General features: G+C 45.1%; 8 non-coding genes across 8 annotated transcripts; all 8 read right to left on the reverse strand.

Moving 5' to 3' along the window:
* Positions 1-714: 714 nt before the first annotated feature.
* On the reverse strand, positions 715-802 carry trnay-gua (transfer RNA tyrosine (anticodon GUA)). Its single transcript is given in 2 exon segments — positions 715-750; positions 766-802. It is a non-coding gene; the product is annotated as a tRNA-Tyr (tRNA).
* Positions 803-1968: 1166 nt separating this feature from the next.
* On the reverse strand, positions 1969-2056 carry trnay-gua (transfer RNA tyrosine (anticodon GUA)). Its single transcript is given in 2 exon segments — positions 1969-2004; positions 2020-2056. It is a non-coding gene; the product is annotated as a tRNA-Tyr (tRNA).
* Positions 2057-5731: 3675 nt separating this feature from the next.
* On the reverse strand, positions 5732-5819 carry trnay-gua (transfer RNA tyrosine (anticodon GUA)). Its single transcript is given in 2 exon segments — positions 5732-5767; positions 5783-5819. It is a non-coding gene; the product is annotated as a tRNA-Tyr (tRNA).
* A 1167-nt stretch (positions 5820-6986) lies between these two features.
* Positions 6987-7074, reverse strand: trnay-gua (transfer RNA tyrosine (anticodon GUA)). The gene is given in 2 exon segments: positions 6987-7022; positions 7038-7074. It is a non-coding gene; the product is annotated as a tRNA-Tyr (tRNA).
* Positions 7075-8240: 1166 nt separating this feature from the next.
* On the reverse strand, positions 8241-8328 carry trnay-gua (transfer RNA tyrosine (anticodon GUA)). Its single transcript is given in 2 exon segments — positions 8241-8276; positions 8292-8328. It is a non-coding gene; the product is annotated as a tRNA-Tyr (tRNA).
* A 3675-nt stretch (positions 8329-12003) lies between these two features.
* trnay-gua (transfer RNA tyrosine (anticodon GUA)) lies at positions 12004-12091 on the reverse strand. The gene is given in 2 exon segments: positions 12004-12039; positions 12055-12091. It is a non-coding gene; the product is annotated as a tRNA-Tyr (tRNA).
* Positions 12092-14512: 2421 nt separating this feature from the next.
* trnay-gua (transfer RNA tyrosine (anticodon GUA)) lies at positions 14513-14600 on the reverse strand. Its single transcript is given in 2 exon segments — positions 14513-14548; positions 14564-14600. It is a non-coding gene; the product is annotated as a tRNA-Tyr (tRNA).
* A 1167-nt stretch (positions 14601-15767) lies between these two features.
* Positions 15768-15855, reverse strand: trnay-gua (transfer RNA tyrosine (anticodon GUA)). The gene is given in 2 exon segments: positions 15768-15803; positions 15819-15855. It is a non-coding gene; the product is annotated as a tRNA-Tyr (tRNA).
* Between the last annotated feature and the right edge of the window lie 141 nt (positions 15856-15996).

Consider the following 15996-nt stretch of genomic DNA (forward strand, 5'->3'; position numbering starts at 1 on the left):
GTAAATTTTAATCTCCCTCCAATTTGTGTGCAGCAGCACATTCTTAACTTGGAGCTCTGTGACCTGGCCAAAAGAAGTGGTGAGCTTGACTGGTAATAGGAATAGAATAATGGACTGCCTCTCACAATAAAAGCGCATGGTCTAGAAGGTGAAGTAATTCACTGCATCATGGCACAACGCACAATGACTTGCTTCACTGGATACGCTGCACACCTATCTCCATGTGTCTCGGAGATCAGCAGGGAAGTCCTGCTAGTGTCAGCCTGCTGCCCACATACAGTAGACGCTTGTCTCCATCAGCAAGTCCACAAAGCAACGGGTGAACTTCATCTGAAGGGATTTCAATTTAGATGATGACAGTAGCAGCCGAGAGTGCAATGATGTGGATCGAATTAGACACGAGCTGAAAGTTGCTGCTGGGATGACTGTGCAGGGGCAATGAGGAGGTGTGTCCGACTGACAGATGTCTACTTGTACTTTGAATTGTGTTCTGAGTAGTTTGGATGCATTGTAGTCAAAGGAATACCCTGGTGGCCAGCAGGTGCCGAAGAGAATGCAAAGATCCAGGTTCTGGGCGTTTTGAAAAATGAAAAGAAGGGCTGCTGCACCTGTAGATGAATATGCGAAGGAGTAATGTAAAGAGAAGAGTTTGAATGGGTGTCATGCGTTGAGTTGCGCTTGGAATGTTGTTTGTTGAAAAAGGGAAGGGGAGCTTCCTTCGAGCCGGAATTGAACCAGCGACCTAAGGATGTCAGTTTGAATGATCTACAGTCCTCCACTCTACCAGCTGAGCTATCGAAGGAGAGGCCACATGCAGTAGTTCTTTTCTGGTTATTTCTCAAATGCCATTAGCGATTTGACGCTTCATCTCACTCTGCATGTTGCTGCTATGTGAGACTTTGAGCCATTACCAGAACTCCATAGCAAGAGTCTGTGCTACTTTCAATGAAACGTTTCATGATGCAAACTGCAGATCAAAGCTTTCCCTCCTCCTTGCATTGCAATTTCAGACAAACACTCAATTCTGCCTCAGCGAACCTTGCAAATGCACCTATTTGCTGACTTTGTCTGGAAGGCCATTCAGGAGATGCCCTCACATGTCAGTGAGCTGAGTGACTGACTTTCTATTTGAAAGACATTCATTCAACCTCAGAGATAGGGGCAGATCATGCACACATTTAATTTCCTTATATGCCACGGCTGTGCATCTTTGACGCTTTCTAAAATTCAATAATCTTCATAGTTGCAACTGTCTGTAAATTTTAATCTCCCTCCAATTTGTGTGCAGCAGCACATTCTTAACTTGGAGCTCTGTGACCTGGCCAAAAGAAGAGGTGAGCTTGACTGGTAATAGGAATAGAATAATGGACTGCCTCTCACAATAAAAGCGCAGGGTCTAGAAGTTGAAGTAATTCACTGCATCATGGCACAACGCACAATGACTTGCTTCACTGGCTACGCTGCACACCTATCTCCAAGTGGCTCGGAGATCAGCAGGGAAGTCCTGCTAGTGTCAGCCTGCTGCCCAAATACAGTAGACGCTTGTCTCCATCAGCAAGTCCTCAAAGCAACAGGTGAGCTTCATCTGAAGGGATTTCAATTTGGATGATGACAGAAGCAGCCAAGAGTGCAATGATATGGATTGAATTAGACACGAGCTGAAAGTTGCTGCTGGGATGACTGTGCAGGGGCAGTGAGCTGGTGTCTCCGACTGACAGATGTCTACTTGTACTTTGAATTGTGTTCTGGGAGTTTGGATGCATTGTAGTCAAAGGAATACCCTGGTGGCCAGCAGGTGCCGAAGAGAATGCAAAGATCCAGGTTCTGGGCGTTTTGAAAAATGAAAAGAAGGGCTGCTGCACCTGTAGATGAATATGCGAAGGAGTAATGTAAAGAGAAGAGTTTGAATGGGTGTCATGCGTTTAGTTGCGCTTGGAATGTTGTATGTTGAAAAAGGGAAGGGGAGCTTCCTTCGAGCCAGAATTGAACGAGCGACCTAAGGATGTCAGTTTCAATGATCTACAGTCCTCCGCTCTACCAGCTGAGCTATCGAAGGAGAGGCCACATGCAGTTGTTCTTTTCTGGTTATTTCTCACATGCCATTAGCGATTTGACGCTTCATCTCACTCTGCATGTTGCTGCTATGTGAGACTTTGAGCCATTAACAGAACTCCATAGCAAGAGTCTGTGCTACTTTCAATGAAACGTTTCATGATGCAAACTGCAGATCAAAGCTTTCCCTCCTCCTTGCATTGCAATTTCAGACAAACACTCAATTCTGCCTCAGCGAACCTTGCAAATGCACCTATTTGCTGACTTTGTCTGGAAGGCCATTCAGGAGATGCCCTCACATGTCAGTGAGATGAGTGACTGACTTTCTATTTGAAAGACATTCATTCAACCTCAGAGATAGGGGCAGATCATGCACACATTTAATTTCCTTATATGCCACGGCTGTGCATCTTTGACGCTTTCTAAAATTCAATAATCTTCGTAGTTGCAACTGTCTGTAAATTTTAATCTCCCTCCAATTTGTGTGCAGCAGCACATTCTTAACTTGGAGCTCTGTGACCTGGCCAAAAGAAGAGGTGAGCTTGACTGGTAATAGGAATAGAATAATGGACTGCCTCTCACAATAAAAGCGCAGGGTCTAGAAGTTGAAGTAATTCACTGCATCATGGCACAACGCACAATGACTTGCTTCACTGGCTACGCTGCACACCTATCTCCAAGTGGCTCGGAGATCAGCAGGGAAGTCCTGCTAGTGTCAGCCTGCTGCCCAAATACAGTAGACGCTTGTCTCCATCAGCAAGTCCTCAAAGCAACGGGTGAGCTTCATCTGAAGGGATTTCAATTCGGATGATGACAGAAGCAGCCAAGAGTGCAATGATATGGATTGAATTAGACACGAGCTGAAAGTTACTGCTGGGATGACTGTGCAGGGGCAGTGAGCTGGTGTATCCGACTGACAGATGTCTACTTGTACTTTGAATTGTGTTCTGGGAGTTTGGATGCATTGTAGTCAAAGGGATACCCTGGTGGCCAGCAGGTGCCGAAGAGAATGCAAAGAGCCAGGTACTGGACGTTTTGAAAAATGAAAAGAAGAGCTGCTGCGCCTGTAGATGAATATGCAAAGGAGTAATGTAAAGAGAAAAGTTTGAATGGGTGTCATGTGTTTAGTTGCGCTTGGAATGTTTTTTGTTGAAAAAGGGAAGGGGAGCTTCCTTCGAGCCAGAATTGAACCAGTGACCTAAGGAAGCCAGTTTGAATGATCTACAGTTCTCCGCTCTACCAGCTGAGTTATCGAAGAAAAGGCCGCATGCAGTTGTTCTTTTCTGGTTATTTCCCACATGCCATTAGCGATTTGACGCTTCATCTCACTCTGCATTTTGCTGCTATGTGAGACTTTGAGCCATTAACAGAACTCCATAGCAGGAGTCTGTGCTACTTTCAATTAAACGTTTCATGATGCAAACTGCAGATCAAAGCTTTCCCTCCTCCTTGCATTGCAATTTCAGACAAACACTCAATTCTGCCTTCGTGAACCTTGCAAATGCACCTATTTGCTCACTTTGTCTGGAAGGCCATTCAGGAGATGCCCTCACATGTCAGTGAGCTGAGTGACTGGCTTTCTATTTGAAAGACATTCATTCAACCTCAGAGATAGGGGCAGATCATGCACACATTTAATTTCCTTAATTGCCTCGGCTGGGCATCTTTGACGCTTGCTAAAATTCAATAATCTTCATAGTTGCAACTGTCTGTAAATTTTAAACTCCCTCCAATTTGTGTGCAACAGCACATTCTTAACTTGGAGTTGTGTGACCTGGCCAAAAGAAGTGGTGAGCTTGACTGGTAATAGGAATAGAATAATGGACTGCCTCTCACAATAAAAGCGCAGGGTCTAGAAGTTGAAGTAATTCACTGCATCATGGCACAACGCACAATGACTTGCTTCACTGGCTACGCTGCACACCTATCTCCAAGTGGCTCGGAGATCAGCAGGGAAGTCCTGCTAGTGTCAGCCTGCTGCCCAAATACAGTAGGCGCTTGTCTCCATCAGCAAGTCCTCAAAGCAACGGGTGAGCTTCATCTGAAGGGATTTCAATTCGGATGATGACAGAAGCAGCCAAGAGTGCAATGATATGGATTGAATTAGACACGAGCTGAAGGTTGCTGCTGGGATGACTGTGCAGGGGCAGTGAGCTGGTGTATCCGACTGACAGATGTCTACTTGTACTTTGAATTGTGTTCTGGGAGTTTGGATGCATTGTAGTCAAAGGAATACCCTGGTGGCCAGCAGGTGCCGAAGAGAATGCAAAGAGCCAGGTACTGGACGTTTTGAAAAATGAAAAGAAGAGCTGCTGCGCCTGTAGATGAATATGCAAAGGAGTAATGTAAAGAGAAAAGTTTGAATGGGTGTCATGTGTTTAGTTGCGCTTGGAATGTTTTTTGTTGAAAAAGGGAAGGGGAGCTTCCTTCGAGCCAGAATTGAACCAGTGACCTAAGGAAGCCAGTTTGAATGATCTACAGTTCTCCGCTCTACCAGCTGAGTTATCGAAGAAAAGGCCGCATGCAGTTGTTCTTTTCTGGTTATTTCCCACATGCCATTAGCGATTTGACGCTTCATCTCACTCTGCATTTTGCTGCTATGTGAGACTTTGAGCCATTAACAGAACTCCATAGCAGAAGTCTGTGCTACTTTCAATTAAACGTTTCATGATGCAAACTGCAGATCAAAGCTTTCCCTCCTCCTTGCATTGCAATTTCAGACAAACACTCAATTCTGCCTTCGTGAACCTTGCAAATGCACCTATTTGCTCACTTTGTCTGGAAGGCCATTCAGGAGATGCCCTCACATGTCAGTGAGCTGAGTGACTGGCTTTCTATTTGAAAGACATTCATTCAACCTCAGAGATAGGGGCAGATCATGCACACATTTAATTTCCTTAATTGCCTCGGCTGGGCATCTTTGACGCTTGCTAAAATTCAATAACCTTCATAGTTGCAACTGTCTGTAAATTTTAAACTCCCTCCAATTTGTGTGCAACAGCACATTCTTAACTTGGAGTTGTGTGACCTGGCCAAAAGAAGTGGTGAGCTTGACTGGTAATAGGAATAGAATAATGGACTGCCTCTCACAATAAAAGCGCAGGGTCTAGAAGTTGAAGTAATTCACTGCATCGTGGCACAACGCACAATGACTTGCTTCACTGGATACGCTGCACACCTATCTCCAAGTGGCTCGGAGATCAGCAGGGAAGTCCTGCTAGTGTCAGCCTGCTGCCCACATACAGTAGACGCTTGTCTCCATCAGCAAGTCCACAAAGCAACGGGTGAACTTCATCTGAAGGGATTTCAATTTAGATGATGACAGTAGCAGCCGAGAGTGCAATGATGTGGATCGAATTAGACACGAGCTGAAAGTTGCTGCTGGGATGACTGTGCAGGGGCAATGAGGAGGTGTGTCCGACTGACAGATGTCTACTTGTACTTTGAATTGTGTTCTGAGTAGTTTGGATGCATTGTAGTCAAAGGAATACCCTGGTGGCCAGCAGGTGCCGAAGAGAATGCAAAGATCCAGGTTCTGGGCGTTTTGAAAAATGAAAAGAAGGGCTGCTGCACCTGTAGATGAATATGCGAAGGAGTAATGTAAAGAGAAGAGTTTGAATGGGTGTCATGCGTTGAGTTGCGCTTGGAATGTTGTTTGTTGAAAAAGGGAAGGGGAGCTTCCTTCGAGCCGGAATTGAACCAGCGACCTAAGGATGTCAGTTTGAATGATCTACAGTCCTCCACTCTACCAGCTGAGCTATCGAAGGAGAGGCCACATGCAGTAGTTCTTTTCTGGTTATTTCTCAAATGCCATTAGCGATTTGACGCTTCATCTCACTCTGCATGTTGCTGCTATGTGAGACTTTGAGCCATTACCAGAACTCCATAGCAAGAGTCTGTGCTACTTTCAATGAAACGTTTCATGATGCAAACTGCAGATCAAAGCTTTCCCTCCTCCTTGCATTGCAATTTCAGACAAACACTCAATTCTGCCTCAGCGAACCTTGCAAATGCACCTATTTGCTGACTTTGTCTGGAAGGCCATTCAGGAGATGCCCTCACATGTCAGTGAGCTGAGTGACTGACTTTCTATTTGAAAGACATTCATTCAACCTCAGAGATAGGGGCAGATCATGCACACATTTAATTTCCTTATATGCCACGGCTGTGCATCTTTGACGCTTTCTAAAATTCAATAATCTTCATAGTTGCAACTGTCTGTAAATTTTAATCTCCCTCCAATTTGTGTGCAGCAGCACATTCTTAACTTGGAGCTCTGTGACCTGGCCAAAAGAAGTGGTGAGCTTGACTGGTAATAGGAATAGAATAATGGACTGCCTCTCACAATAAAAGCGCATGGTCTAGAAGGTGAAGTAATTCACTGCATCATGGCACAACGCACAATGACTTGCTTCACTGGATACGCTGCACACCTATCTCCATGTGTCTCGGAGATCAGCAGGGAAGTCCTGCTAGTGTCAGCCTGCTGCCCACATACAGTAGACGCTTGTCTCCATCAGCAAGTCCACAAAGCAACGGGTGAACTTCATCTGAAGGGATTTCAATTTAGATGATGACAGTAGCAGCCGAGAGTGCAATGATGTGGATCGAATTAGACACGAGCTGAAAGTTGCTGCTGGGATGACTGTGCAGGGGCAATGAGGAGGTGTGTCCGACTGACAGATGTCTACTTGTACTTTGAATTGTGTTCTGAGTAGTTTGGATGCATTGTAGTCAAAGGAATACCCTGGTGGCCAGCAGGTGCCGAAGAGAATGCAAAGATCCAGGTTCTGGGCGTTTTGAAAAATGAAAAGAAGGGCTGCTGCACCTGTAGATGAATATGCGAAGGAGTAATGTAAAGAGAAGAGTTTGAATGGGTGTCATGCGTTGAGTTGCGCTTGGAATGTTGTTTGTTGAAAAAGGGAAGGGGAGCTTCCTTCGAGCCGGAATTGAACCAGCGACCTAAGGATGTCAGTTTGAATGATCTACAGTCCTCCGCTCTACCAGCTGAGCTATCGAAGGAGAGGCCACATGCAGTAGTTCTTTTCTGGTTATTTCTCAAATGCCATTAGCGATTTGACGCTTCATCTCACTCTGCATGTTGCTGCTATGTGAGACTTTGAGCCATTAACAGAACTCCATAGCAAGAGTCTGTGCTACTTTCAATGAAACGTTTCATGATGCAAACTGCAGATCAAAGCTTTCCCTCCTCCTTGCATTGCAATTTCAGACAAACACTCAATTCTGCCTCAGCGAACCTTGCAAATGCACCTATTTGCTGACTTTGTCTGGAAGGCCATTCAGGAGATGCCCTCACATGTCAGTGAGCTGAGTGACTGACTTTCTATTTGAAAGACATTCATTCAACCTCAGAGATAGGGGCAGATCATGCACACATTTAATTTCCTTATATGCCACGGCTGTGCATCTTTGACGCTTTCTAAAATTCAATAATCTTCATAGTTGCAACTGTCTGTAAATTTTAATCTCCCTCCAATTTGTGTGCAGCAGCACATTCTTAACTTGGAGCTCTGTGACCTGGCCAAAAGAAGAGGTGAGCTTGACTGGTAATAGGAATAGAATAATGGACTGCCTCTCACAATAAAAGCGCAGGGTCTAGAAGTTGAAGTAATTCACTGCATCATGGCACAACGCACAATGACTTGCTTCACTGGCTACGCTGCACACCTATCTCCAAGTGGCTCGGAGATCAGCAGGGAAGTCCTGCTAGTGTCAGCCTGCTGCCCAAATACAGTAGACGCTTGTCTCCATCAGCAAGTCCTCAAAGCAACAGGTGAGCTTCATCTGAAGGGATTTCAATTTGGATGATGACAGAAGCAGCCAAGAGTGCAATGATATGGATTGAATTAGACACGAGCTGAAAGTTGCTGCTGGGATGACTGTGCAGGGGCAGTGAGCTGGTGTCTCCGACTGACAGATGTCTACTTGTACTTTGAATTGTGTTCTGGGAGTTTGGATGCATTGTAGTCAAAGGAATACCCTGGTGGCCAGCAGGTGCCGAAGAGAATGCAAAGATCCAGGTTCTGGGCGTTTTGAAAAATGAAAAGAAGGGCTGCTGCACCTGTAGATGAATATGCGAAGGAGTAATGTAAAGAGAAGAGTTTGAATGGGTGTCATGCGTTTAGTTGCGCTTGGAATGTTGTTTGTTGAAAAAGGGAAGGGGAGCTTCCTTCGAGCCAGAATTGAACGAGCGACCTAAGGATGTCAGTTTCAATGATCTACAGTCCTCCGCTCTACCAGCTGAGCTATCGAAGGAGAGGCCACATGCAGTTGTTCTTTTCTGGTTATTTCTCACATGCCATTAGCGATTTGACGCTTCATCTCACTCTGCATGTTGCTGCTATGTGAGACTTTGAGCCATTAACAGAACTCCATAGCAAGAGTCTGTGCTACTTTCAATGAAACGTTTCATGATGCAAACTGCAGATCAAAGCTTTCCCTCCTCCTTGCATTGCAATTTCAGACAAACACTCAATTCTGCCTCAGCGAACCTTGCAAATGCACCTATTTGCTGACTTTGTCTGGAAGGCCATTCAGGAGATGCCCTCACATGTCAGTGAGATGAGTGACTGACTTTCTATTTGAAAGACATTCATTCAACCTCAGAGATAGGGGCAGATCATGCACACATTTAATTTCCTTATATGCCACGGCTGTGCATCTTTGACGCTTTCTAAAATTCAATAATCTTCGTAGTTGCAACTGTCTGTAAATTTTAATCTCCCTCCAATTTGTGTGCAGCAGCACATTCTTAACTTGGAGCTCTGTGACCTGGCCAAAAGAAGAGGTGAGCTTGACTGGTAATAGGAATAGAATAATGGACTGCCTCTCACAATAAAAGCGCAGGGTCTAGAAGTTGAAGTAATTCACTGCATCATGGCACAACGCACAATGACTTGCTTCACTGGCTACGCTGCACACCTATCTCCAAGTGGCTCGGAGATCAGCAGGGAAGTCCTGCTAGTGTCAGCCTGCTGCCCAAATACAGTAGACGCTTGTCTCCATCAGCAAGTCCTCAAAGCAACGGGTGAGCTTCATCTGAAGGGATTTCAATTCGGATGATGACAGAAGCAGCCAAGAGTGCAATGATATGGATTGAATTAGACACGAGCTGAAAGTTACTGCTGGGATGACTGTGCAGGGGCAGTGAGCTGGTGTATCCGACTGACAGATGTCTACTTGTACTTTGAATTGTGTTCTGGGAGTTTGGATGCATTGTAGTCAAAGGGATACCCTGGTGGCCAGCAGGTGCCGAAGAGAATGCAAAGAGCCAGGTACTGGACGTTTTGAAAAATGAAAAGAAGAGCTGCTGCGCCTGTAGATGAATATGCAAAGGAGTAATGTAAAGAGAAAAGTTTGAATGGGTGTCATGTGTTTAGTTGCGCTTGGAATGTTTTTTGTTGAAAAAGGGAAGGGGAGCTTCCTTCGAGCCAGAATTGAACCAGTGACCTAAGGAAGCCAGTTTGAATGATCTACAGTTCTCCGCTCTACCAGCTGAGTTATCGAAGAAAAGGCCGCATGCAGTTGTTCTTTTCTGGTTATTTCCCACATGCCATTAGCGATTTGACGCTTCATCTCACTCTGCATTTTGCTGCTATGTGAGACTTTGAGCCATTAACAGAACTCCATAGCAGGAGTCTGTGCTACTTTCAATTAAACGTTTCATGATGCAAACTGCAGATCAAAGCTTTCCCTCCTCCTTGCATTGCAATTTCAGACAAACACTCAATTCTGCCTTCGTGAACCTTGCAAATGCACCTATTTGCTCACTTTGTCTGGAAGGCCATTCAGGAGATGCCCTCACATGTCAGTGAGCTGAGTGACTGGCTTTCTATTTGAAAGACATTCATTCAACCTCAGAGATAGGGGCAGATCATGCACACATTTAATTTCCTTAATTGCCTCGGCTGGGCATCTTTGACGCTTGCTAAAATTCAATAATCTTCATAGTTGCAACTGTCTGTAAATTTTAAACTCCCTCCAATTTGTGTGCAACAGCACATTCTTAACTTGGAGTTGTGTGACCTGGCCAAAAGAAGTGGTGAGCTTGACTGGTAATAGGAATAGAATAATGGACTGCCTCTCACAATAAAAGCGCAGGGTCTAGAAGGTGAAGTAATTCACTGCATCATGGCACAACGCACAATGACTTGCTTCACTGGATACGCTGCACACCTATCTCCATGTGTCTCGGAGATCAGCAGGGAAGTCCTGCTAGTGTCAGCCTGCTGCCCACATACAGTAGACGCTTGTCTCCATCAGCAAGTCCACAAAGCAACGGGTGAACTTCATCTGAAGGGATTTCAATTCGGATGATGACAGAAGCAGCCAAGAGTGCAATGATATGGATTGAATTAGACACGAGCTGAAAGTTGCTGCTGGGATGACTGTGCAGGGGCAGTGAGCTGGTGTCTCCGACTGACAGATGTCTACTTGTACTTTGAATTGTGTTCTGGGAGTTTGGATGCATTGTAGTCAAAGGAATACCCTGGTGGCCAGCAGGTGCCGAAGAGAATGCAAAGAGCCAGGTACTGGACGTTTTGAAAAATGAAAAGAAGAGCTGCTGCGCCTGTAGATGAATATGCAAAGGAGTAATGTAAAGAGAAAAGTTTGAATGGGTGTCATGTGTTTAGTTGCGCTTGGAATGTTTTTTGTTGAAAAAGGGAAGGGGAGCTTCCTTCGAGCCAGAATTGAACCAGTGACCTAAGGAAGCCAGTTTGAATGATCTACAGTTCTCCGCTCTACCAGCTGAGTTATCGAAGAAAAGGCTGCATGCAGTTGTTCTTTTCTGGTTATTTCCCACATGCCATTAGCGATTTGACGCTTCATCTCACTCTGCATTTTGCTGCTATGTGAGACTTTGAGCCATTAACAGAACTCCATAGCAGGAGTCTGTGCTACTTTCAATTAAACGTTTCATGATGCAAACTGCAGATCAAAGCTTTCCCTCCTCCTTGCATTGCAATTTCAGACAAACACTCAATTCTGCCTTCGTGAACCTTGCAAATGCACCTATTTGCTCACTTTGTCTGGAAGGCCATTCAGGAGATGCCCTCACATGTCAGTGAGCTGAGTGACTGGCTTTCTATTTGAAAGACATTCATTCAACCTCAGAGATAGGGGCAGATCATGCACACATTTAATTTCCTTAATTGCCTCGGCTGGGCATCTTTGACGCTTGCTAAAATTCAATAACCTTCATAGTTGCAACTGTCTGTAAATTTTAAACTCCCTCCAATTTGTGTGCAACAGCACATTCTTAACTTGGAGTTGTGTGACCTGGCCAAAAGAAGTGGTGAGCTTGACTGGTAATAGGAATAGAATAATGGACTGCCTCTCACAATAAAAGCGCAGGGTCTAGAAGTTGAAGTAATTCACTGCATCGTGGCACAACGCACAATGACTTGCTTCACTGGCTACGCTGCACACCTATCTCCAAGTGGCTCGGAGATCAGCAGGGAAGTCCTGCTAGTGTCAGCCTGCTGCCCAAATACAGTAGACGATTGTCTCCATCAGCAAGTCCACAAAGCAACGGGTGAACTTCATCTGAAGGGATTTCAATTTAGATGATGACAGTAGCAGCCGAGAGTGCAATGATGTGGATCGAATTAGACACGAGCTGAAAGTTGCTGCTGGGATGACTGTGCAGGGGCAATGAGGAGGTGTGTCCGACTGACAGATGTCTACTTGTACTTTGAATTGTGTTCTGAGTAGTTTGGATGCATTGTAGTCAAAGGAATACCCTGGTGGCCAGCAGGTGCCGAAGAGAATGCAAAGATCCAGGTTCTGGGCGTTTTGAAAAATGAAAAGAAGGGCTGCTGCACCTGTAGATGAATATGCGAAGGAGTAATGTAAAGAGAAGAGTTTGAATGGGTGTCATGCGTTTAGTTGCGCTTGGAATGTTGTTTGTTGAAAAAGGGAAGGGGACCTTCCTTCGAGCCGGAATTGAACCAGCGACCTAAGGATGTCAGTTTGAATGATCTACAGTCCTCCGCTCTACCAGCTGAGCTATCGAAGGAGAGGCCACATGCAGTAGTTCTTTTCTGGTTATTTCTCAAATGCCATTAGCGATTTGACGCTTCATCTCACTCTGCATGTTGCTGCTATGTGAGACTTTGAGCCATTAACAGAACTCCATAGCAAGAGTCTGTGCTACTTTCAATTAAACGTTTCATGATGCAAACTGCAGATCAAAGCTTTCCCTCCTCCTTGCATTGCAATTTCAGACAAACACTCAATTCTGCCTCAGCGAACCTTGCAAATGCACCTATTTGCTGACTTTGTCTGGAAGGCCATTCAGGAGATGCCCTCACATGTCAGTGAGCTGAGTGACTGACTTTCTATTTGAAAGACATTCATTCAACCTCAGAGATAGGGGCAGATCATGCACACATTTAATTTCCTTTTATGCCACGGCTGTGCATCTTTGACGCTTTCTAAAATTCAATAATCTTCATAGTTGCAACTGTCTGTAAATTTTAATCTCCCTCCAATTTGTGTGCAGCAGCACATTCTTAACTTGGAGCTCTGTGACCTGGCCAAAAGAAGAGGTGAGCTTGACTGGTAATAGGAATAGAATAATGGACTGCCTCTCACAATAAAAGCGCAGGGTCTAGAAGTTGAAGTAATTCACTGCATCATGGCACAACGCACAATGACTTGCTTCACTGGCTACGCTGCACACCTATCTCCAAGTGGCTCGGAGATCAGCAGGGAAGTCCTGCTAGTGTCAGCCTGCTGGCCAAATACAGTAGGCGCTTGTCTCCATCAGCAAGTCCTCAAAGCAACGGGTGAGCTTCATCTGAAGGGATTTCAATTCGGATGATGACAGAAGCAGCCAAGAGTGCAATGATATGGATTGAATTAGACACGAGCTGAAAGTTGCTGCTGGGATGACTGTGCAGGGGCAGTGAGCTGGTGTATCCGACTGACAGATGTCTACTTGTACTTTGAATTGTGTTCTGGGAGTTTGGATGCATTGTAGTCAAAGGAATACCCTGGTGGCCAGCAGGTGCCGAAGAGAATGCAAAGAGCCAGGTACTGGACGTTTTGAAAAATGAAAAGAAGAGCTGCTGCGCCTGTAGATGAATATGCAAAGGAGTAATGTAAAGAGAAAAGTTTGAATGGGTGTCATGTGTTTAGTTGCGCTTGGAATGTTTTTTGTTGAAAAAGGGAAGGGGAGCTTCCTTCGAGCCAGAATTGAACCAGTGACCTAAGGAAGCCAGTTTGAATGATCTACAGTTCTCCGCTCTACCAGCTGAGTTATCGAAGAAAAGGCCGCATGCAGTTGTTCTTTTCTGGTTATTTCCCACATGCCATTAGCGATTTGACGCTTCATCTCACTCTGCATTTTGCTGCTATGTGAGACTTTGAGCCATTAACAGAACTCCATAGCAGGAGTCTGTGCTACTTTCAATTAAACGTTTCATGATGCAAACTGCAGATCAAAGCTTTCCCTCCTCCTTGCATTGCAATTTCAGACAAACACTCAATTCTGCCTTCGTGAACCTTGCAAATGCACCTATTTGCTCACTTTGTCTGGAAGGCCATTCAGGAGATGCCCTCACATGTCAGTGAGCTGAGTGACTGGCTTTCTATTTGAAAGACATTCATTCAACCTCAGAGATAGGGGCAGATCATGCACACATTTAATTTCCTTAATTGCCTCGGCTGGGCATCTTTGACGCTTGCTAAAATTCACTAACCTTCATAGTTGCAACTGTCTGTAAATTTTAAACTCCCTCCAATTTGTGTGCAACAGCACATTCTTAACTTGGAGTTGTGTGACCTGGCCAAAAGAAGTGGTGAGCTTGACTGGTAATAGGAATAGAATAATGGACTGCCTCTCACAATAAAAGCGCAGGGTCTAGAAGTTGAAGTAATTCACTGCATCGTGGCACAACGCACAATGACTTGCTTCACTGGATACGCTGCACACCTATCTCCAAGTGGCTCGGAGATCAGCAGGGAAGTCCTGCTAGTGTCAGCCTGCTGCCCACATACAGTAGACGCTTGTCTCCATCAGCAAGTCCACAAAGCAACGGGTGAACTTCATCTGAAGGGATTTCAATTTAGATGATGACAGTAGCAGCCGAGAGTGCAATGATGTGGATCGAATTAGACACGAGCTGAAAGTTGCTGCTGGGATGACTGTGCAGGGGCAATGAGGAGGTGTGTCCGACTGACAGATGTCTACTTGTACTTTGAATTGTGTTCTGAGTAGTTTGGATGCATTGTAGTCAAAGGAATACCCTGGTGGCCAGCAGGTGCCGAAGAGAATGCAAAGATCCAGGTTCTGGGCGTTTTGAAAAATGAAAAGAAGGGCTGCTGCACCTGTAGATGAATATGCGAAGGAGTAATGTAAAGAGAAGAGTTTGAATGGGTGTCATGCGTTGAGTTGCGCTTGGAATGTTGTTTGTTGAAAAAGGGAAGGGGAGCTTCCTTCGAGCCGGAATTGAACCAGCGACCTAAGGATGTCAGTTTGAATGATCTACAGTCCTCCACTCTACCAGCTGAGCTATCGAAGGAGAGGCCACATGCAGTAGTTCTTTTCTGGTTATTTCTCAAATGCCATTAGCGATTTGACGCTTCATCTCACTCTGCATGTTGCTGCTATGTGAGACTTTGAGCCATTACCAGAACTCCATAGCAAGAGTCTGTGCTACTTTCAATGAAACGTTTCATGATGCAAACTGCAGATCAAAGCTTTCCCTCCTCCTTGCATTGCAATTTCAGACAAACACTCAATTCTGCCTCAGCGAACCTTGCAAATGCACCTATTTGCTGACTTTGTCTGGAAGGCCATTCAGGAGATGCCCTCACATGTCAGTGAGCTGAGTGACTGACTTTCTATTTGAAAGACATTCATTCAACCTCAGAGATAGGGGCAGATCATGCACACATTTAATTTCCTTATATGCCACGGCTGTGCATCTTTGACGCTTTCTAAAATTCAATAATCTTCATAGTTGCAACTGTCTGTAAATTTTAATCTCCCTCCAATTTGTGTGCAGCAGCACATTCTTAACTTGGAGCTCTGTGACCTGGCCAAAAGAAGTGGTGAGCTTGACTGGTAATAGGAATAGAATAATGGACTGCCTCTCACAATAAAAGCGCATGGTCTAGAAGGTGAAGTAATTCACTGCATCATGGCACAACGCACAATGACTTGCTTCACTGGATACGCTGCACACCTATCTCCATGTGTCTCGGAGATCAGCAGGGAAGTCCTGCTAGTGTCAGCCTGCTGCCCACATACAGTAGACGCTTGTCTCCATCAGCAAGTCCACAAAGCAACGGGTGAACTTCATCTGAAGGGATTTCAATTTAGATGATGACAGTAGCAGCCGAGAGTGCAATGATGTGGATCGAATTAGACACGAGCTGAAAGTTGCTGCTGGGATGACTGTGCAGGGGCAATGAGGAGGTGTGTCCGACTGACAGATGTCTACTTGTACTTTGAATTGTGTTCTGAGTAGTTTGGATGCATTGTAGTCAAAGGAATACCCTGGTGGCCAGCAGGTGCCGAAGAGAATGCAAAGATCCAGGTTCTGGGCGTTTTGAAAAATGAAAAGAAGGGCTGCTGCACCTGTAGATGAATATGCGAAGGAGTAATGTAAAGAGAAGAGTTTGAATGGGTGTCATGCGTTGAGTTGCGCTTGGAATGTTGTTTGTTGAAAAAGGGAAGGGGAGCTTCCTTCGAGCCGGAATTGAACCAGCGACCTAAGGATGTCAGTTTGAATGATCTACAGTCCTCCGCTCTACCAGCTGAGCTATCGAAGGAGAGGCCACATGCAGTAGTTCTTTTCTGGTTATTTCTCAAATGCCATTAGCGATTTGACGCTTCATCTCACTCTGCATGTTGCTGCTATGTGAGACTTTGAGCCATTAACAGAACTCCATAGCAAGAGTCTGTGCTACTTT

Source organism: Scyliorhinus torazame, chromosome 11, assembly GCF_047496885.1.
Source record: "Scyliorhinus torazame isolate Kashiwa2021f chromosome 11, sScyTor2.1, whole genome shotgun sequence".
NCBI classification, from domain to species: Eukaryota; Metazoa; Chordata; class Chondrichthyes; order Carcharhiniformes; family Scyliorhinidae; genus Scyliorhinus; species Scyliorhinus torazame.